The 23,988-nt window shown below is 38.5% G+C and overlaps 1 pseudogene; it reads right to left on the bottom strand.

The window, feature by feature from the left end:
• Positions 1-450: 450 nt before the first annotated feature.
• Positions 451-939, bottom strand: LOC130018655 (CDGSH iron-sulfur domain-containing protein 1-like; annotated as a pseudogene).
• Between the last annotated feature and the right edge of the window lie 23,049 nt (positions 940-23,988).

Here is a 23,988-nt window from a genome sequence, read left to right on the forward strand (position 1 = left end):
ACTGTTTTCCATAGGGGTTGTACATGCAACATTCCCACAAGCAGCAGATGAAATTTTCTTTTCATTACATCCCTGACAGCAGAGATTGTTCCCAGTACTTTTGATATGTGCCATTTTCACTGGTATAAGGTGATATCTCATCTTGATTCAAATTTTTATAACAAAAACTGATGATGAGCATTTTTTCATGTGCTTGTTGGCTATCGTTTTTTTTTTTCTGAGAAGTATCTGTTCAATTCCTCTCCTCCTTTTTTGATGGGGCTTTTATTTATTTTTTTTGTTGTTGATCTTTGTGAGTAGTTTATAGATCCTTGATATGTACCCTTTATATGTTTTGTTGAATGTGAATATTTTCTCCCACTCAAATATTATTTAATTTTAGCTCATGTTTCTTCTTCCATACAGACACTTTTAATTTTTTTTTTTTTGGTTTAAAATTTCTCCTTTTGTTCAAACAATGTGTACCACAATAGCTCAACAAGTAAGGCAAATTCCATGAATAAGAAAGCTGCGGTTTACAATATACCACACCTAGAACCCAGGGGAGGCGAATTAGAAGTGGTAGTCATACTAATGAAACAATCAGGTAACATCATGACAAATTGGTCTACAGCATCAAAACTGTCCATTTAAGCTTCTCTCTTCTTAATGATCAGAGGTACCACATTGTCTCCAGACTCTTTGTTGTGTTTTTGTGAGAGCTCCATCAGAGAACGGAAACATCTGGACCTCCAACAACGGCAGTACACAGCTTTGTCTTCCAAATCCTCCATGTCAAATGCATATACTACCTTTCTGGATGTGAAGGTTGACAATAGACTTATTGCGAGTATCTCTGCTGTAAAATCTTCTGTAAGCCAGATAACCAAGTGCAGCTGCCCCAGCAGCAAAGGTAATAGCTGTGATCCATTCAACTTGCGTGCTGGAAGTCAGGCTCATGGTGCCATTGCTCGCAGGCGTGTCACGCGGGACACCTAGCACAGAGGCTCGCACAGGCCGCTGAGTGCAAGGCAGGGGAGTCCCGGGGTGGACCCTTTTATTTTTGATGTAGTTCTATTTGTTTAGTTCTGATTCTCTCACCTTTGCAAATGGCATCATATCATTGAGGACTCCTTTGAGGTCTAGGTTTATAGCATTCTACCTATATTTCCCGGAATGCACTTTATAGATTAAGGGTCAGATCTCAAGTTTTTTGATAAACAAGTTTCTGTAAGGTGTGAGATATGGATCCAGATCTAATTTATTGCTTGTGGTTATCCAGTTCTCTCAACTCCATTTCTTGAGAAGTTGTCTTTGTTCCATGTTACCCTCTTAACAACTTTGTCAAAAATTAGTTGACCATATATATGGGGGTGGGATGTTATACTTGGGTGTTCTACTCTGTCCTGTTGGTCAGATAGTCTTCATATATTTAAGTACCTTGCTGTTTTGACCAATATAACTTTATAGTATAGATTCAAGTTAGGTGGAGCGATGCCTTCCAGTTTCTTGTTTTATCCTATGATTTAGTATGTGCGGGCTATTTTATGGTTCCATACAATCTCAATAATTGATTGTTCTAGGTCCTTGAATAATGTCTGAATTTGGAAAATGATTGCATTGAATCTATAATTATTTTAGGTAAGATGGTCATTTTGACAATGTTGATTTTCCAATCCATGAACATGGAATGTTCTTCCATTTCTAAGATTTTGATTTTTTTCTTAAATGTTTTGAAATTTTCATGATATAGATCTTTCACCTCTATTGTTAAGTTGATTTCTAGACACTTGATGTTTTTGGAGACTATTTTAAATGGAATGGACTCATTCCTTTTTCTCCTCTGATTCATTATTTGTATATAGGAATGCAACAGAGTTTTGAGAGTTTACTTTGTAGTGTACTTAGGGCTGAAGCGATAGCACAGCAGGTAGGGCATTTGTCTTGCATGTGGCTGACCCGGGTTCAATTCCTCCATCACTCTCAGAGAGCCCAGCAAGCTACTGAGAGTATCTCACCCACATGGCAGAGCCTGAAAACTCCCCGTGGCATATTCAATATGACAATAACAGTAACAAGTCTTACAAAAGAGACGTTTACTGGTTCCCGCTCGAGCAAATCGATGAACAACGAGATGACTGCTACAGTGCAACTTTGTGCTGGCCACTTTACTATATTGGTTTATTTTTTGTAGGAGCTTTTGAGTGGACCCTTTAGTGTACTCAGTGTATATAATCATATCACCTGTGAATAGAGAGCATTTGACGTTATCTTTAAATTTTTTTTTGGAAAGATAAAGTCAAATTATCTTTGATTTCCTTTTCTTGATTGATTTCTGCTGTCAAGATGTCTAATACAATGTTGAACATGAGGGAGTGAGGGAGGACAGTGGACAGCCTTGTATTATGACTGATATTAGTGGGAATGCTTTCAGTTTTTCACCATTAAGAATAATATATGCTATGAGCTTTTGATAGGTAACTGTTACTAATTTGAGCAACATTACTTCCACCCATATTTTTATTGAGGGTTTTTATCATAAATGGGGTGGGGCTTTGTTAAAAGCTTTCTCTACAGTAATTTATATGATTATATGATTTTTATCTTTGCTTTTACTGATATGATATATTATATTTGATTTACATAGATAAACCCACCCTTGCATCCCTGGGATAAATCTCACTAGATCATGGTGTATCATTTTTCTGATGTGTTGTTGAATTTGGTTTGCTTAGAGTTTTTTGAGAAATTTGCATCAATATTTATCTAGGGAATTGGTCTGAAATTTTATTTTTTAAAATATCTTAGGGGCTGGAGTGATAGCACAGCGGTAGGGTATTGGCCTTGCACGCAGCCAATATGGCCGACCTGAGTTCGATTCCTCTGCCCCTCTCAGAGAGCCCGGCAAGCTACCGAGAGTATTTTGCCCGCATGGCAGAGCCTGGCAAGCTACCCGTGATGTATTCAATATGCCAAACACAGTAACAACAAGTCTCATGATGGAGCTGTTACTGGGCCCGCTCGAGCAAATCGATGAACAACAGGAGGACCGTGATGACCGTGATGAATATCTTCGCCAGCCTTGGCTATCAGTTTAATATTAGCTTCATAGAAATTGTTAGAAAGGATTTCTGTTTCCTCAATATTTTGCAAAAGCTTAAGGATCAACAGCAGTAAGTATTCTCTAAACATAGATAAAACTCACCAGTAAAAATAATCTGGGTGAGGACTTTTACTCTTTAAGATATTCTTATTTATTGTTTTAATTTGTTTGTGATTGTCCTGTTTGGCTGTCTACCTCCTCCTCATTCAGTTTTGGGGAATTCCATGTACATAGAAATCTGTTAATTCCAGCTTCATAGGGTAGAATTGTTCATAGTAAGTTTTCTGAGTCTTGTATTTTTGGGGAGTTCTGTTGTAATTTCTTTAATTTTGTTTTTGATACAATTACTTTGACCACTTTCTATTCTTGTCCTTGTGATTCTAGTCAATGGCTTGTATATCTTGATTATTCTTTTGAAGAACCAGCTCTTGGTTTAATTCATTATTTCTATTGCTTTTTTTTGTTTTCTTTATTGTTGAATTCTGCTCTGGTTTTTATTATTTCTTTTTTTCTACCAGTATTTGTATTCATTTATTGTTGGTTCTCCAGACACTTTAGGTGTGCATTTAAGTTTCTGATATTAACTTTTCTTTTTCCTTATGCAGGACTGTATTTCACTGAGTTTTCCCCCTAAATTCTGTTTTTGCCATGTCCCATAGATTTTGGTAACTTGTTTCTTCATTATCATTAGTTTCAAAGAATCTTTTTATTTCTTCCTATTTTTCTCTTTGATCTGGCTCTTATATAGTAACTTGTCTTTTAATCTCCAGGTGATATACTTTCTTCCTATCTTCTTTCTATAGTTTCTATTTCTATTTTTATCTCCAGGGCATTGTGATCTGATAGGATGCTTGGTATGATTCTTATGTTTGTGAACTTATGTAAGTTACACTTATGTTCCAAAATGTGATCTCTCATGGAGAATGTTCTGGGTTCACTAAAGAAGAATGAGTATTCAGCTATCTTAGGATGGAAGATTCTATATAAATTCATTAGTCCCAGCTCTTCTAGTTCCTCTTATAGGGTTCTTGTTTCTTTACTGATATCCTATCTACTGTATCTGTCCAGAGGTAACCATGGGGTATTAAAGTCTCTCACTACTATTATGGTTCTATCCATGTGTTTCTCTAGGTTTGTGGGCAAAAGCCTTACAAACTTTGCTGACCCAACAATTGGTGGGTATATGTTGATTAAAGTTAATGTTTCTTGGTCTATTGTTTCCTAGATCAATATGTAGTGTCCATCTCAGTCTCTAATTACTTTCTTTAGATTGAATGCAGTTTGGTCTCACATAAGTATGTCTGTCCCAGATTTTGCTTTGTTTTGTTTTCCATTGGCTTCTATAATTGTTTTACATCCTTTTACTCTTAACCTGTATCTATCCTGTGATTTTTTTTTATGTTTCCTGTGGACAGGAAAGATGGATTTTGTTTTCTGATCCAACCCATCACTCTGCCTTTTGATGGAAGAGTTGAATCCATTGACAGTCGGGGATATTATTGATAGAAAAGGCTGTGCTGTCATTTTGCTGTGGTTTCTACGATAACTTGTTTTTGTAAGTTGCCTTTCATTATTCATTCAGAGTCAGTTTGTTTATCACAAATGTTGGCAACTCTTGTCTGTATGAGGATGCTTTTATCCTTCCCTCCCATCTAAATGAGAGCTTTGCAAGGTAGTGGACTCTAGGTTGAAAGTTTCTTTTATCCAATTATTTGAATATGCCATTCAGCTCTTTCCTCACCTGCGTCATTTTGTATGAGATAACTGTTGTGATTCATATGTTATTTTTCTCGTATTTAAGGTTTTACTTCTCTTTTACTGCTTTAAGAAGTTTGCTCCTCTGCAGTTTTTGCAACTTTGATGATTGTGTGTCTTGGTATTGTTCTTTTTGGGTCTATTTATCTTGCTATACTTTTGGCCTCTTGAGTCTCTGCAGATGCTTCCCTATGGAGCATGGGAAAGTTTTCAGCTATTATCGTTCTCACCACTCTTCCTTCCCTATTCACTTTTACCTCACCTCTGGTATTACTATAATTAGGAGATTATACTAAATGTCTTGTTCATTAAGTTCCTCACATTTTCTTCCATTCTTTTGTTTCTCTTTGACTTTTTTTTTTATCAATGCTGGTCTTTATTGTATCTTCAAGTTCATCTAAATGGTTACCTCCTGTAATATTGTCTTATTATGGCTTGTTAGTGTGTTTGTTAGCACTTTCATTTATATACAATCTCTCATCTTCTGAAAAAGTTTGTCTTTGAGTTGGTGGAGACTGAACGTGGGAACAGCCACTTGCAAGGCAAGCGCCTACCCACCATTCTATGTGATAGCACAGTGGTAGGGCGTTCACCTTACAAGCGGCCAACATGGCCGACCCGAGTTCGATTCCTCCGCCCCTCTCGGAGAGCCCGGCATCTCGCCCACACGGCAGAGCCTGGCAAGCTACCCGTGACATATTCGATATGCCAAACACAGTAACAACAAGTCTCATGATGGAGATGTTACTAGGCCCGCTCGAGCAAATCGATGAACAACGGGACCATTTTTGAGTTGGTGGAATTTCTCATTTAGTAACTGCTTAATTTCACTGCTAAGTGGTTTCTTAATCTCTGTTACCGGTGAAATGAGTGTTGATATTGAAGTCCTCATCAACCAGGCTCAAGCATTTTGGTAGTCTTGGAGACATGACTGAGTTTCTATCCCAATCTGTGACTGTAGCTGAATTCCTTAATTTCCCCGTTGTTGTTTGAGTTTGTGGGTATTAATCATGGAGGTTTATATTGCTAGTTACTTGATAACAAGTCTGGCAGGTTGTTAATAACAAGCAACTCTGGTACTTCATCAGTTGTTCAGATTATTTTCCTTATTGTGTAATGATGTTTGAGTATGCTCCTCCAAAATTGTCAGCTGGTTAACTCTCTTGAGTTAACTGACAAGTAAAAGATAAAGGTAAAGGCCCTCCCGTTGTTCGTCAATTTGCTCGAGCGGGCCCAGTAACGTCTCCATTTGAGATTTTGTTGTTACTATGTCTGGCATATCCAATACGTCATGGGGAGCTTGCCAGGCTCTGTCGTGCGGGCGAGATACTCTCGGTAGCTTGCCGGGCTCTCCGAGAGGGGCGGAGGAATCGAACTCGGGTCAGCCATGTTGGCTGCATGCAAGGCAAACGCCCTACCGCTGTGCTATCACTCCAGCCCAAACTGACAAGTAAGTCATTTTAATAGGAATGCTCCTAAACACATACCCCCAATATCAGTTATATACGAAATAATTTCTTCGCACTTGTCCCTGTGTGTTTTGAATTTAGAAGTTGGAATGGCATGAAGTAGGGCCAGATCCTTGCCTGGGGACAGGGATGTGGTTCAAGGCTGCAGGATTAGATCCCAGGGCTTTCCTTTGTGTGAGTGAGTGAGTGCTCTAGGTTTGCAGTCCATGCACCTGGGTCAGATGTTAGGGTGAAGTAAAGTAGAGCCAATCAGTGCTTGGCATTTTATAGGGTCTGGCAGTGCAAAGCTGTAGGATCAGGTCCCAGGGTTTCCCTTTGTGTGGGTATGTGGGCTATCAGACTTGGGAAGGTACCAAATTACTCTTTATTGTATTAGTTATATCTTGGTGTGGGGGAAGATCATCAATTAAACTAACTTTTTTTTAATTTCACAATAGTTTTATATGTATTTTAAAGTTTCTTGAATTATGATTACAGATTTTAAACATGCTCTTAATGCTGCAAACATATATAATTTTGATGTGCATAGCAAACCTCATGATAACATACTCAAGATGCTCCACCATTGTCCTTTTATTGTCATGCTTCTTTTATTCTGCTTCTTCATGCCCTCCCTTAATCCCAGCCCTGCTGTTTACTAAATCTCAGTTTTGCAATTTAAGGCCAAGTGTTTGTCATCGTTAAATACTGATGTTTTTAAATCCCTTGTTTTTTCCTTTGTCCATGGAACACAGATGAGTGAGATCATCTGGTGTTTGTTGGTCTCCCTCTGACTTATTTTGCTGGCTTTGCATATCTTTTACTGCTATCCAAGTTGCAATGAACTACAAGATTTTATCTTTTCTAACAGCTGGGCATAATTCCAATAAATAATAAAAATAAATGTACTTTACTCATACATACTCATATATATACTCATAGATACTTACACATATGTATATATGCATATATATACTCATACATACTCATACTAATACCTTTAGAGCTATGGTTTCTAAGAATGTGTTTGTTGGACAAATCAGAATAAATTAGCTAACTATTTTTTCTCATGTGACAAGCTTTGAACTCATATCATTTGATTGTTAGGTTTTAAAAACTTGAGACAACAGTGATAAAAATAAAAATATACACATGACTCCTAAAAGTTGGTTTCTTACTGTGAAGAGACATACAATGAGAACATTGTTATAATAATAAATAATAAGGAAGAAAAGAGGAAAATGGGGGCTCTGATTACAAAGGGTATTATGTTTTTCAGTACATTTCAGGGAAGACTTCAACAGAGAAGACTGCAACAGTAAAGAGTTGAGTGAATTGGGGGGACTTCGTCATCTAAATATTTGAAAGAAGAGATGAGAGTATAAAATCGCCCAGGGTATGAGATACCTGACATATTAGAGCAACAAAAATTCAATTGTTGTCATTGGAACTCATAGGATCTGTGGGTAGAGCCATCAAGTGGCCATAAAGAACCTGAGAACATGAAGGTCCTCATAAGCCACTGAACGACCTTGATTTGTACCTGAATGCTAGTGAGCATATTATGATTGATTTTTATTTTGAAGGGATAATTTATATCTGCTGTGTTAAAAATAGATTTAAAAGGAGTTGAGGGGAAAGAAGAGAGAAAATATGTGATCACTGGAATAATTCTGGGGGGGAAGAATGATAGTTGAGACAATATTAATTGTACGTGGCAAGGTAATAAGTGGTTAGATTGCAGAAGCATATTGATGGGATCAGTGATAAATTTACTATTGATTGTAGTGGGCTGGAGCTATAGCACAGTGGGTAGAGCATTTGCCTTGCACGCGGCCATCCTGGCTGACCCAGATTCGATTCCTCTACCCTTCTTGGAGAGCCCAGCAAGCTACCGAGAGCATCTTGCCAGCACGGCAAAGCCTAGCAAGCTACGCATGACGTATTTGGTATGCCAAACACAGTAACAAGTGTCACAATGGATATGCTACTGGGCTCGCTTGAGCAAATCAATGAACAATGGGAGTTACAGTGACAGTGACCGTGTATAAAAAGGAACTGGATTTGAGTAAGGAGTATAAGACAGTCCCTGCAATTTATGTCTCAACAACTGGAAAAATGTACTGAACTTACCAAAAGACCTATAGGAGAAAAGTGGGTTTAGGAGGTGATGTATAGGATGGAATATAGAGGATCAAAGGTTTAGCTTTGGACAATTCAAGTATGAGATGAGCTATAAAAATTCATGAAGAAATAGACATTAGACAAATTAATATTTAAGCACACAGTTCAAGTAAAGGTCTGAGCTGGGGATAGAAGTTTGAGAGTCCTTGGCATATATACAATATTAAAGTCCTATAACTAGATGGGAATTAGATAAGCATGAGCTATTAAATGTGATTGTATTTGATAAACTGTTCAAGAACTGTGTCTTGAGACATATGTGAAATATTGAAAGAATATGAAATTCAATAAGGGAAAGAGAGAAAGAGCAGACAAGGAGACCTAACTGGAGAGAACGTGAGTTTTGATTAAAAAGCTAAAGTTTTTGAGATAAAAGTTTATAAATGAGAGTAACCAAAATTCTTCAGATAAAGTGTTACTCCTGGAACTTACATCTTGATATTTTTCTTCTTTAATATGAAAAGCATTTTATAAGGCAAACATTTGTACAAAAAAAACCCCACTTTTCTTGGCACACCACCATTGAGACCAAGTGAGCACAACTAGTAAATAATGTAATAAGGAGAAAAGAGAAAAGAAGAGACAAGCAACCAGAACCAAAATTTCAGTTTCTGGTTATTTCCCCTTATTTAGCCCTGTAGCCAGTTACTTATTTGTTCATTATTGTTGTTGTTGTTGTTTTGGGCACACTTGATGATCCCTAGGACTTACACTTGACTCTGCACTCAGGAATTTCTGGCAGACCCAGGAGACAAACCATGTGGGATGACAGGAATCAAATCAGAGTCAGCACATGCAAGGCAAACACTCTACCTGCTGTATGATTTTACCAACCGCATGCTCAGCTACTGTTACAGTATTAGAAAGGATATTCAAATTGGGGTATATCCATGAAGTACTTAATGTTTTTTGAACAATCTGCTCCAACTGTGGAATAAAGGATAACAGAATATCTGCCAAACATTGTTAGAGGCATCTCACTGTACACATTTGGTTTGTTTTTCTCTAAGTACTAAATGTATAGCTTCTCATAACATCTCAACATGTGTTTTTAGGATCCTTTTTCATGTATTTACTATACATGAAATAAGCTTTATGCTTTACAATGTTTTTCAAACAGCAAAGGGCAAAGACTCTGCAAATTAGATTTTATGTTTCTATAATGAAGACTTTGCCTTGTGTGTTTTATAGCAAGCATATTTCTATAGGGACTGACTCATAACTAGAGCCACTGTCAATTCATATATTAACCTAAATTCATGGGTAACTGGTGAGAGGCAACCTCAGCAGTGTCATTTCAATTGTTCATATTAACCTGAGAACCAGAACCAGAGTAATTCTCTTTCCCAGTTGCAATTTACCTTAGCTACTTGCATTTTTTTCATGTCACACTGATGAATGTTACTTTCAAACATTAACACTTGGTTATTCAAAACACATGTGCCTAATATGTATGTTATAACTTCATGGACCCTATTAGTGGAATTTGATGTTAGCATAACTCTTTTATAATATGACATAATTCAAATTTGTTTTCTCTCTTTTCTGAAATAATTAAATCCTACTTTTAAGAAATGTACAATTTTTAGGGGCCACACTGATAGACTAATGGGTAGTGCATTTCCCTTGCATGCGACCAACCAGGGTTTGATTTCCAGCATCCCAGATGGTCAACCAGTGCACGGCCAGGAGTTAATTTATGAGTGCAGAGAAGGAGTAATCACTGAGCATCACTGGGTATGAAAAATGTATGATTTGTTAATGAAATAACAAATGTTGAACAAAGTTTTGCTTGATATTGCTTAGTTTCCACCACTTTAATCTTTATCAGATATATATATATATATATATATATATATTGTCATTTTCTTGGGCTGGAGCGATAGCACAGCGGTAGGGCATTTGCCTTGCATGCAGCCAATATGGCCAACCCAAGTTCGATTCCTCCACCCCTCTTGGAGAGCCCAGCAAGCTACCGAGAGTATCTCGCCCGCATGGCAGAGCCTGGCAAGCTCCCCGTGACATATTCGATATGCCAAACACAGTAACAAGTAGTCTCACAATGGAGACGTTACTGGGCCCGCTCGAGCAAATCGATAAACAATGAGAGGACCGTGACCGTCATTTTCTTATTTAAATATTATTGAAAGCAGCTTCTTTATAGAGTTAGAAAAATTTTGGCTGCTTTTATTTGTTTGTTTGTTTATATTTGCTGTTATAGTTCCATTGGTGTTACCTTGTGGCAGTGTTTTGTCTATTTAGAGTTATGATTCTGGAGTTCGTTAAACTTCAGCTCATTAAGTCATCTCTAGACTTTTGATTATGTAAAGTTGCATAGACTATGACTTAGTTCCATGTGTATAAAAGAACCAGAAATAATTTTAATTATTATAGTTATGTGGGCTGGAGCAATAGCACAGCGTTCGGGCGTTTGTCTTGCGTGCAGCCAGTCTGGCTGAGCCGGGTTCAATTCCTCTGCCCCTCTCGAGAGCCTGGCAAGCTATCAAGAGTATCTTGCCCACATGACAAAGCCTGGCAAACTCCCTGTGACATATTCAATATGCCAAACACAGTAACAACAAGTCTCACGATGAAGACTTTACTAGGCCTGCTCGAGCAAATCGAGGAACAACGGAAGGACCGTGATTATAGTTATAATTTAATATTATTTATAATATACTGCCATAGAATTTTCATTAAATACATATATGCATCACAGTCACGGTCACGGTCCTCCCGTTGTTCATCGATTTGCTCGAGCGGGCCCAGTAACATCTCCATCGTGAGACTTCTTGTTACTATGTTTGGCATATCGAATATGTCACGGGGAGCTTGCCAGGCTTTGCCGAGCGGGTGAGATACTCTCGGTAGCTTGCTGGGCTCTCCAAGAGGGGTGGAGGAATTGAAGTCCGGTCGACCATGTTGGCTGCATGCAAGGCAAATGCCCTACCACTGTGCTATCGCTCCAGCCACATATATATGTACATGTAGTCTTTGGAGAGTTGAATATTTTGTCTAATTTGAGTTCTCTTTGCTTTGTACCTTCCTCTCTTCCTTGAGCTTTGTATATTATTTCTTTACCTTCATGTTACTCTCCACTTTTGTTCGATATTGATATGTCTCTCTGAATTACTGTTTCTCCACCATTTTACTACTCTTCTGTTTAATCACTCAGTAATGTGCCTATTTGAATAAGTCTTTTGTCTTACCATCTTCCTATTTGTCTCTCTGTAGGAGTACCTACCCATTATCTGCCACTTTGTTTTTATTTAAAGCTTTTACTTCTAGTTTGATAACACATGTGCCATATTACTAAACCCTTTTGTTTTGCTTAATTAAACCAAATAAAACTTGAATAACAAAATTCAATATGCTTAGATATATAAAGATATATGTATATATAAATATATAGATATGCATAAAGATATATATATGAAGGGCCTTAAAATATTTTCAAATTCAAATTATTTTAATCACTGATTATGGAAGTAAGGTGAATTGATAAGTATTACTATTTCTAGAAAATTTAAATAATATATGGAACAGTATCAACAATCTTTTAGCTTGTTTAAATAGCCATATATATGTGTAGACATATATATATATATATTTTTTTTTTTTAAACTTTGAGGCTGTACATAGCTGTGCTCAGAGTTCACTAATGACAGGTTCAGAGGACCATTTGTGTTGCTAAGGACTGAATTCAGGTCAGCTACTTGCAAAGCAAGCACCCTGACTACTGTACTATTACTTGGGCCCCAATGTTAAAGGCTTTTAAAAACATTTTGGGGAGCAATTTAATTCAAATGTAACTAAGTACATTTTAGATAATTAAAAATATTTTGAAGAAATTGGTATGATTTGAGCTACAACTTGTTTCATTTCTGTGGACTGAACTCAGGCTCCCAAATGCACAAGTTTGCTACCACATGGTTTTATAGGTTTCAGATTAATGGAATCCCTTGTCATATCAAGCAATTAAGGGTGGTGTATAGTATAGTTTGGTTTCTCTCTGTAACTGTTCAGCTCTGTCCACTTTCTATCTTAGATTTGTCCTTTAGATATGTGTAATCATGATATGTTAGTGTCTGCCAGCAGCATTGGGACAACATGTATTCTCATTCCCTTGCTTTTGTGAGCTGAAACATCATCAATTCTGATATATTTAGTTTTTATTCTCTTTCCTAATTCAGTCAGCTAAAGTCATATTGTCCCTGCTAGACTAAAAGCATAACCAGAGCTATGCTTTGCATTAATTATAAAATTGGCTTATAAAATGATTTTTATAACTAGAAACTTAAAATTGTCCCATTCATTCTAGAGTCCTTGGGTCACTTTTCTTGAATCACCTGGTTTAATTAGGTCATTATATATAGGGCACGATAAATAACATCCTATATAAGAATAGAATATACTACTGAGTTACCATGTAAATCTCTTTGGTTCTCAAATGGAAGTTTTATTGATTATTTCTGGATTTTATTTTATTCTTTTTTTTAGTAAAGTAGAATTTATTCATTTATTTATTTAGTTAAATTTATTTATTGAATCACCGTGAGAAAAGTTACAAAGTTTTCAGGTTTAAGTCTCGGTCATACAGTGATCAAGCACCCATCCTTTCACCAGTAGTTTGTTTTCACCACCAAGAACCACAATATACCCCCCCCAACCCTCTCGATGCTTGTGAGGCAGATGATTTCTACTTAACTCTCTCTACTTTGATTACATTCATTATTTCCACAAAAGATGCACCATTATTGTTTGGAATTACCCCCCCACCCCAACAATCAGAACTGCTTAAAAGGTATTGTGAAATAATTTGTTTTCTATTGCTTGTTGATATGCCAAAAGCAGTAATAACAATGGGTCTCATTCCCCTGACTCTGAAGGAGTCACCAATATGGCAGCAAAGTTGAGAAGGAAGAGAAAGGAGAGGCTGATAATATCTCAAGGCCAAACTAGGCTTCCAAAACGAAGAAAGAAAAAAATGATTGTCTGTACTTTCAATGCTGGCATCAGATGCATCCATCAAGGACCTGATAGTACAAGTGTGAAAGATGAAGTATGACATCATTGGTCTGACCGAGACAAATAGGCATCAATCACATCACACCATTTTCTACACTGGAGAACTGTTACTCAGAACATGCGATAAAAGATGAGTCAGAGGCATCAGTGTCCTTGTCAACACAAACTTGGCCATGAGCATTGATTCATTCGAATACCTAACAACCCCAATCTGACGATTACACTTGAATAGATGTGACTCACTGCCGGCAGTTTCTATTTTTGTTGTCTACACACCAACATCCAGTTATGATGAAGGAGAAATTGAGAAGTTCTACATTTAGCTGGAGAAGTTCTATAAAGAAGACCACACCTTCTACAAGATTATTGTTGGTGATTTTAATGCCAGGATAGGACCGAGAAGATCAGACAAAGAACTCCACATTGGGACCCATGGACTACAATGGAAAGAACAGGGTGAGAGATTGTTTGAGTTCATCATGTCGACCAAGACCATCCATTGGTAACCCACAGTTCCAGAAGGCTGAATCTAAACGTTGGACAAGGGAGTCTCCTGGTGGATGGCTCCACAACAAAATAGACCACATCATATTCATTCAACGGTTTTGCCTGACCAATGCCACTGTTGTCTCAAAATTCCAAAAGGGATCAAACCACCATCTCCTTCGTACAAAATTCTACTTCACAGAGTGGGGAGAAAGGGGTGCAAAGTTTAAGAAGAGAACTCCCAGAGCGACCACCAACTGGGAGCTCTTTGACACTATTGCCGCAACATGGGAAAGTGCCATCATTTACAACATTGACGAGGATCACGATCGACTGGTTCAGCACCTCCATAATTGTGCGAGGAACTCAAAGAGAGAGATAGCCACAAAAAAAGCCTGTCTTTGAAAACTCTTGAGCTTATTTGCCAACGTGGTTTGGCGCATGCCTTAGGCAACCACAAGTGAACATCTGAGCTCGCAAAGCAGTGCAGGGATGTGATAAAGGAAGACCTCAAAGAGAGAAGAGCAGCAGTGCTGGTAGATGTGGCAGAAACCAGGAAAAGCATTCGTAAAAAGCCCACCTGTCCTTCGCCAACTACGAGACCAAGATGACTGCCCTAAGACATCCTGATGGAACTATCACATCTTCCAGAAGGTAATGGAGAAGATTATCCATGACTTCTACTCAGATCTCTTTGTTAGCCATGTCCCCTTCTGAAATCCGACACGCCATTTCATCGGTAAAGAAACAAACAGCACCCGGCCCAGACAAGATCAGACCTAAACAACTGAAGAAACTGCCATCAGTACTCATCAATACACTGATTAGGTTCTTCGCATGCTATCTGTCTGAATGCAAGGTTCCATCCCAATGGAAAATCAGAACTGTACTATTGTACAAGAAGGGAGACATTCATGACATTGGCAACTATCGCCCGATCTGCCTATTGTCTGTCATCTACAAGCTGTTCACTCGAGTCATCCTGAATAGGATTGGCAGAACACTAGATGAAGGGCAACCATGCGAACAAGCCAGGTTTCGCAAAGGACGCAGCACTGTCAACCATATTAACAAGTTAGCCAAGCTCATTGAGGTTTCTCGGGAGTTCAAGATGCAGGTCTGTCTAAAGTTCATTGATTTAAAGAAGGCATTTGATTCTATTGAGACGGAAGCAGTCTTTGAAGCCCTAGCCAATCAGGGCATTCAAACTCAGTACATCAGAATCCTCCGTGAGCTGTGTTACAGATTCACTACCAGAATCTCACCCTTCTACAAAGAAGTGATCATCCATGTCAAGAGAGGTTCGGCAGGGTGACACCACTTCAGCAATACTCTTCAGTGCCACCCTCGAGAACATCATGCAATGACTAGAATGGGAAGGAATGGGAGTGAAGATAGATGGTCGTCAACAAAACCATCTCCGCTTTGCTGATGACATCGTTCTTATTCACACCAAATATTAGCCAAGTGGCATAAATGCTGACTAACTGCGACTGTGAGAGTGGAAATGTTAGACTCCAGCTGAATCTCACGAAGACAATGTTTATGTGAAACAATCTTGTTCCTGATGTTCCATTCACTCTCAAAGGATGACCTTCTCCGAATGCAACAATTACGTGTACCTAGGTCAAGAAGTCAACATGACGAATGACCTGGCACCTGAGTTGCACAGTACGACAAGAGAGGCTTGGAACGCCTTCATGAGTCAAAGAAATAGCTAAGAGGACGAAAAACCTCTGGTTCCAGGCACATCTCTTTGATTTCACTGTTCTGCCTGCATTAACATACGCCTCAGAGACCTGGGACCTATGAAAACAGGATGAGATGCTATTTGGATCTCCCATAGAGGAATTGAAAAAGCTATGGTTGGACTATCACGTTTCACTCAAATGAGCAAAAGAATCTGGAGTTCCGACCTCCATCAATGCTCAATAATCAGGGACACTGTCTTGTTTGCCAAGGCATCGAAAATCAGATGGCCTGGACATGTAATGAGATTTGGAGATGACCGCTGGACTAGAACCGTTACTGACTGGTTTCCATGGGACGTCAAAAGACCGTGTGGCCACCCACCTTCAAGATGGTCAGACTTCTTCAAGACCCGGAACGATTGGTTTGAGGCTCTTTGTGTTTCTAGAAAGAACAGACCCCATTGAGCTACAGTAGAATGGAGACATTACTGGTGCCAGCTCAAGCAAATCAATGATTAACAGGAAGTCAAATGATCAAGTTATCTATTGCTGGTTATGAAAATCATATGATGTTGTGCAGCCACAATAGCCAAAATATCAATTTTATCAAAATATCAAATATCATGATATCAATTTCTGATATTTGACTAATTAAGTTTGGAGAGATTTCTGTGAAGAGCCATAATTATGAGATTGGTTTGTATGCCTCTGGTATTATGGCCGTGCTAGAGAGCCGTTCATGGGGGGCAACTTGTGGCCTCGATAGGGCCAGTTTTGCCCCCCAATCTGTGAGGCTGCAGTTGCCCTGTCACTGCCGGCTTATACGTGGCTGTCCAATAAGCTCTGAGGCAGCAACTACCGTTCTGCCCCGGCGGGAGAAAAGGTTTAAGAGACAGAAATCCTTTCCCTCCTGGGGGATGGGGCATCACACCGAGGTTTAGCGCGTAGTCCATTCACATTTCTGTTGCAAGCTGCTGGGCTCTGGATTAGGTTCATGTGCCTCTGGTGCCATAACCATGCCAGAGAGCCGCTCGTGTGGGGCAACTCATGACCTCAGTAGGGCGTGAAGGACGTGCCAGTTCCACCTCCAATCCCATAAAGCTGCAGTTGCCCTGTCACTGACGGCTCATACCTAGCTGTCCAATAAGCTCTCAGGTGGTGGCCACTGTGCTGCTAGGGGAGGAGAAAAGGTGGAAGAGACAGGCACCCTTTCCCTCCTGGGGCGGGGTGGCATAGAGCCGTAGTTTAACACATAGTCCATTGACATTTCTGCTGCAAGCTGCTGGGCTCTGGCTTAGCTCCATGTGCTTCTGGTGCCATGGCCGTGTGGAAGAGCCACTGTATTCTTATATAGGCTGAACTTTTCTTTATCAAATCTAGCTAAAGGCATCTAGAGGCATCTTACATGAACTCGGCTATGTAAGGGGGTCACTGTGTAGTTCTCCTCGCACCATTCCTGCATGGTGGTGGGGGCGCCCAGTAGCCCTCAACATCTCCCACTGGAGCCATGGTGTGCATGGCTGACTGAGTGCTGGGCCGGTTGAGCCCAGCCACCACTGGATTTTATTTTGAACATAATAACTTTTCTGGCATATCGAATACTCTCGGTAGCTTGCCGGGCTCTCTGAGAGGGGCGGAGGAATCGAACTCGGGTCGGCCATGTTGGCTGCGTGTAAGGCGAACGCCCTACCCGCTTGACATTCATGGTATAAAATCTGTTATCTATTAATCTTCTAAGTTATTGGTTTTACATTAAATAAATATAAAATTTATTTTCATATGTTTGTTTTCATGGTTCCCTGCTGAATTTTATTTAATCTACCATAGGCAATAATTTAATCAATCCACCTATGTGTATCAAAATGTTTCACATAAATAAGTACTCCTTAAATATTCATTAGATCATTAAGTATACCACCCACAAAAGCAATATAGCAATACGACAGCTTAACTTCCATCAAAAGATTAGTTTTCTGTGGATATGTGTATACATATGGAATATAATAGACAACAATGAGAAATTAGTTGTGGAAAACATGGTTCATAAATAGACTTATTTATAGTAATAAGGGCTGGAGCGAGAGCACTGTGGGTAGGGCGTTCGCCTTACAAGCGGCCAACATGGCCGACCCGAGTTCGATTCCTCCGCCCCTCTCGGAGAGCCCGGCAAGCTACCGAGAGTATGCGATATGCCAGACACAGTAACAACAAAGTCTCCAAAGGAGACGTTACTGGGCCCGCTCGAGCAAATCGACGATCAACGGGAGGCCCTTTACCTTTATGTGTATACATATGGAATGTAATAGACAACAATGAGAAATTAGTTGTGGAAAACATGGTTCATAAATAGACTTATTTATAGTAATGGCAGATCTATAATATTAATTTATGGTTCTTTCTAACATGGTGGCAGAAGTACCAGTAGATAGGTAGGAGTTATTGTTTTTCAGTCATTCCATGGGTTACTCAACGTTGAATGTTCTTCTGATACTCTTTAAAGTTTCCTGGTGAAATAAATATTTTTGTCTTATAATAAAGAAATAGTCATAGTAGAAATTGAGCTCCCATTTGACCCAGCAATACCTCTCCTGGGAATATACCCCAGAGAGCCAAAAAAGTATAGTCGAAGTGACATCTGCACATGTTTGTTCATTGCAGCACTGTTAACAATAGCTAGAATCTGGAAAAAACTGGAGTGCCCAAGAACAGATGACTGGTTAAAGAGATTTTGGTACATTTACACGATGGAGTACTATGTAGCTGTTAGAATGGATGAAGTCGAAAAATTTATAAGTGGTACTACATGAAAATTATCATGCTAAATGAAATGAGTCAGAAAGAGAGGGACAGACATAGAAAGATTGCATTCAGATGGGGACCATAAAGTAACAGAATAGGAGACTAACACACAAGAATACCCAAGATAAATACCAGGATGTTTACTCCATGGCTTGGAGGCCAGCTGCACACTCTAGGGGTAAAGGCAGCTCGGATAGAGAAGGGAGGACCAAATAAAGGGTATTGGGAAGATCCACCCACGATGGGAGATGCATACTGAAAGTAGACTATAGACTGAACATGATTGACACTCAATTCCTCTTTTGCAAACTACAGCACCCAAAAGGAGAGAGAGAACAAAAGAGACAGGGTGGGATGGGGGATAGGGAGTGGGAGGGATACTGGGATTAGTGGTGGTAGAGAATGGGCACTAGTGGAGGGATGGGTACTCGATCATTGTATAACTGAAACCCAAGCACAAAAATTTGTAAGTCTACAACTGTACCTCATGGTGTTTCACTAATAAAAATTTAAAAAAAAACCATGATTTCTGTAGGTAAGCTATATCTAAATAAAAAAAGAAATAGTCATGCACCCTTATTCATTAAACATTCAATGGTTTATTTTTCTTGTGTGGAAATTATTGCAGAAGTATTAATAGTGTAACAACCAAAATCTATTGAAACATATTAAAAAACAATGTCAAGAAGATTACTCAGAATTTATTTGGCACATATATTTAAATTATAAAATATATGTCATGTCCTATAATTGGCACTTTCTAACTTGTGGCCCTATTTGCATCATTGCAAAAGTTATCCCAATACTAAATTTGATAAAAGCAATTCAAGCCACTTAAGTATGTGTGAAGCACTTAGCAGTTTTTTCTTTAGAATGATTCAAAATCTCCAGAAATGATATGTTTTCACAGTTGCACTATTTGAAATGGAGCCTTACTCAAATACAATCTGTTACATTGGTTAACGTTTTGAATTCTGAATCCTATGAAACAGTTATTTTCTGTTATGTGCAGCTTATTAATGAGTATTTCCCCTTCTTTTATCATTCTCCTTATCAAGTAGACATAAACTTATACATCAAGTTGGAGTCAAAAGAAAAATACCTACTTAATTGCTCTTTAGTGGTAATATGAAAATTTCTGCAAACACAGCCATACAAATAAAAATGTGTTGGGGCAGCAATTTTTCTGGTAATAGCAAGATGCAATTTTCACTGAAGCTACGGGCAACTTCCCCCTGCACTTTTAAGTATTAGAAATTTTATGTAAATAGTAACTCAATATGAGGCATCAAAAAGTTATATTTATTTATTTATTTATTGCTTTTGGGGTCACACCTGGAGATGAACAGGGGTTATTTCTGCCTCTGCACTCAGGATTAACTCCTGGCAGTGCTCAGGGGACCATCTCGGATGCTGGGAATAGAACCTGGGTTGGCTGCGTATAAGTAAGGCAATCGCCCAACCCACTGTAATATCACTCCAGCCCTAAAAGTTATATTTGACTGTTAAGTTATTTCTACTATTTAGTCAAAATTTTAGAAGACAATTGATAGTTTATATGTTTGGAACAGCTGAATCTTACGAAGACAATGTTTATGAGAAACAGCCTCGTTCCTGATGCCCCATTCGCTCTCAACGGAATGACCATCTCCGAATGCAACAGCTATATGTACCTAGGTCGAGAGGTCAACATGAAAAATGACCTGGCACCCGAGCTGTGCAGGAGGAAGAGAGCGGCTTGGAACGCCTTCCAGAACATCGAAGAAATAGATAAGAGGACGAAGAACCTCCAGCTCCGGGCACATCTCTTTGATTCCACTGTTCTTCCTGCATTAACAAATGCCTCAGAGACCTGGGTCCTACGTAAAACAGGATGAGAATGCTACTCGGGTCTCCCAAAGAGGATTTGAAAGAGCTATGCTTGGAATATCACTTTTCACTCAAATGAGAGAAAGAATCCAGAGTTCCGACATCCGTCGAAGATCAAGAATCAGGGACACTGTCTCGTTTGCCAAGGTGTCAAAAATCAGATGGGCTGGCCACGTAATGAGATTTAAACACGACCGCTGGACTAGAGCTGTTACCGACTGGATTCCACGGGATGTCAAACGACCACGTGGCCGCCCACCTACCAGATGGTCAGACTTCTTCATCAAGATCATGAATGATCGGTTTGAGGCTCTTCATGTTCCCAGAGTGAACAGATGCCTTTGGGCTACATTAGCACACGACAGGAAAAAATGGAGACGTTACTGGCGCCCGCTCGAGCAACTCGACGACTAACGGGAAGTTAAGTGATTAAGTGATTAATTGTTAAAGTGAATTTATTGGCAATGTCCAAGAATGATTTCATTAATTTTCTAGAACACAATATTAAGTACTCTTGCTTTAGAAACAAAACTTAATAGTAATAATGATAAATCCCTATCCTCACTTTTCTGTTAGTTAGCTCTGTCTGATACTATATCATACTATCAATCCACATTCAGAAAGGTAAGTTACCTTCAGTATAAAAAGTTATAAAGTGAAAAAAGTAAAATCCTTGCTCTCAAAGATATTGGAACTTACTGGGAAAGCAAGCCAATCCAACTATGTGAAAATAGCACAGATAAATAGTCATCATTAATGTCATAAAGTCATATTTTGGGAAATTTTGACTACTGGGAATTTCAGTACTCCATGTACCATGCTGAGAGAATGGAAAGGGTAGAGAAAGGAGATATACTTATATACTTGGAAATGAGAACAAAGAAACTTGGGGGCATAGTCAAATGAAATTCACTCTTCTTGTTATGTTTTGCTTTTGTTTAGCTATCATTGGTTGCCTGATTAAATGCTATTTACGTACATAGATTTAAGAAGTGATTCTGTTGAGAATAAAGGATGGGGCAGATCAAGGCAATGTGAACTGACACACCTTTCACCAGTCTGCTATTGTTTTTGCATGTCATATAGCAATAATCTATGAGATTATTCATAAGTAGCAATAATATCAATGATTCTAGATATTGTCCAAAACTAAAATGACCTTGGCAGTTCAGAGGCCAAACACATGTGTGACTACAAGATGCAGTGGTGCAGCTTAGCAACAGAATAACCAGCCTCCCTTTGTCTGACATGTGCTGTGGCATTTCTCTCATGTGGTCAGCTGACATTTAGTAAAAAAAAAATCAGATGACCACATGATATTATAATTTGAGGTCACTTTAGTTGAAAATTTATCAACTTTATCAAAAATTGTTTAAATAGAGTCTTTGTAGTGGCAATAGGATTACACACTTAAAATGAAATGTAGGAATTGGTTTTTATGTCCATAAAGTTTTTGATAAATATCAATTTAAGACACTGTAACCTTTGAAGGGGAGAAGTGTGTCCGCTTGCAGTGATTTTTAAGAGTGCAATGGGGAGAGTGACGAGTAGACCTTTGATTGGGTCACATTTGTGTATGACAGAGTGACAAGATTTGGTTTGGTTTTTAGTTTCTTTTTAAAAATTTTTAGATTTGTGTTTGGCCCCCAGCCAAAGTATGTAATATTAAATTTTAGTATCCCACAAATTATATACATATATATATATTTCTGGAAAATGTAGGTGCATGTAGCATCTATATGTGTTTCTTTTTCCCAGAGACTCATATATCATTTTGAAAAAGATTACTACTCAATGGTGTCTTTAACTACATCTTACTATTTTCCTTACAATGAATGTGATTCTTTCTTTAATTTTTTTGTCACAATTCAAACTCTATGTTTAATATAGGGTAGTACTCTATATTCAGTTTTTTGAGTTATTTAGTAATAAGCACTGATTTCATGGTTCTGATGCAATGTATTAGCAGTTGCTTCTGTCCTTCCAACTGATGTCAAATACAGTTGATACTCCTTTCAAGGTTCTGAAAATGATGTTGTTGATAGCACAGGGCCAGATATAATCAGGGTCTATAGTATTGTTGCTTCCATAATAAATTATCCATTTATGATCTCACATTATACGAGAATTTTAAAACTTAAATGGGACCTAAAAGTTCATATCATCTACAGAAATATGTATGCTGGTTAAATAGGTTTAGAACTCAACTATGCAGATCAGTTTTGGGACTTTAGTTTTTTTATTTATTCTTTTATGAACCAATCAGTGCGTCTCAGGATAATTTTGTCAAGTAGTATTTCTATTGCAGGATGTAAGTTCAAATGCCAAGGAAATTACTGAGTTAATGATATGACTTTCCAGGTGAAGGTGTATCTGAAACTTTAATTATCTATAATACTTGTTAAACTAAAGACTACTTTAATTTTCTCAAAGAAGTTAATCTGTGTGTGTGTATTAATCAACATTTTATGAGAATGCTATCATAGAAATTTCATCATTCCAAAATCCATTTTGATGAATACATGTAGCATTAAAAAAATAATTACCAGTGTAGTAGAGATAATATGCACATTAAATACTCTCCCACATCTAATCCCAAATAGAGTAACAGATATCCTGTGTGATCCTGATTTATTGCATTGGTGTTTAAAAGTGGATGCAAGCAATAATTTGTTAATCCTTTTTAACAAATCTTGGGCACTGATTTGTGTAAAGGCATCAAATATTATGGTGGGTACAGTTATTTATTTATTTTTAAGACACAATCTTATTGAGTGAAGTAACTCACCTGGATAAAAAGTAATGTTTTATTCCCTATAGGTAACTTTACGTACCACTTTTAAAACTTCAGTGTTGGTACCCATTTCACTATGAATAAGATTTTCCTGTATTCAAAATGGAAAAAAATTAAAAAGCAAAGGACTGAAGCAATTGTGTGGCATGCACACTGCGTGACCTCTCATGCACTGCCAGGTGCAGCCCAAGTGACTCTGAGCACAAACTGACAGATCAAAAAAAAAAAAAATTAAAACCAAAAAAATGAGATGGAGCACTTGTTTTGCTTATGGGGTTTTATGGGTTTATCTTCTCTTCCCACATTTTCTACTAAGTAGTATTGGGAGTGGTGAGTCCCCAAGCCCCAGTAATGAACTAAGTATAGCATCAGGTTACCACTGGGTGTGGAGAGAGGCAGGAGTGGTAGGGTGGGGAGGTGGGGACAAAGAGGGATTGAAAGGAAGACCAAAAAGTTCCACTGAGCAGGAAGGAAGGAAGAAGGGCGGGAGAAAAGGAGGACGGGAGGAAGGAAGGAAGGAAGGAAGGAAGGAAGGAAGGAAGGAAGGAAGGAAGGAAGGAAGGAAGGAAGGGAGGGAGGGAGGGTTGGAGGGAGGGAGTGAGGAAGGGAGGAAGGAAAGAAGGAAAAGGAGGGAGGGAGGGAGGGAGGGAGGGAGGGAGGGAGGGAGGGAGGGAGGGAGGGAGGGAGGGAGACCAAGAGAACTTCCCCAACCCTACTCTTGACAGTCTCTGTTAAACCAGCATACATGAACTTCTTTTTCTTTAATTTCCAAAAGTATTTTATATTTGTTTTTGTAATTTAAAATTTTGTTTGCTTTACAAGATCACCACTTTCCTGTAGATTGTCAAAAAT

The sequence above is a fragment of the Sorex fumeus genome, unplaced genomic scaffold, assembly GCF_029834395.1.
Source record: "Sorex fumeus unplaced genomic scaffold, SorFum_2.1 ptg000265l, whole genome shotgun sequence".
Classification (NCBI taxonomy): Eukaryota; Metazoa; Chordata; class Mammalia; order Eulipotyphla; family Soricidae; genus Sorex; species Sorex fumeus.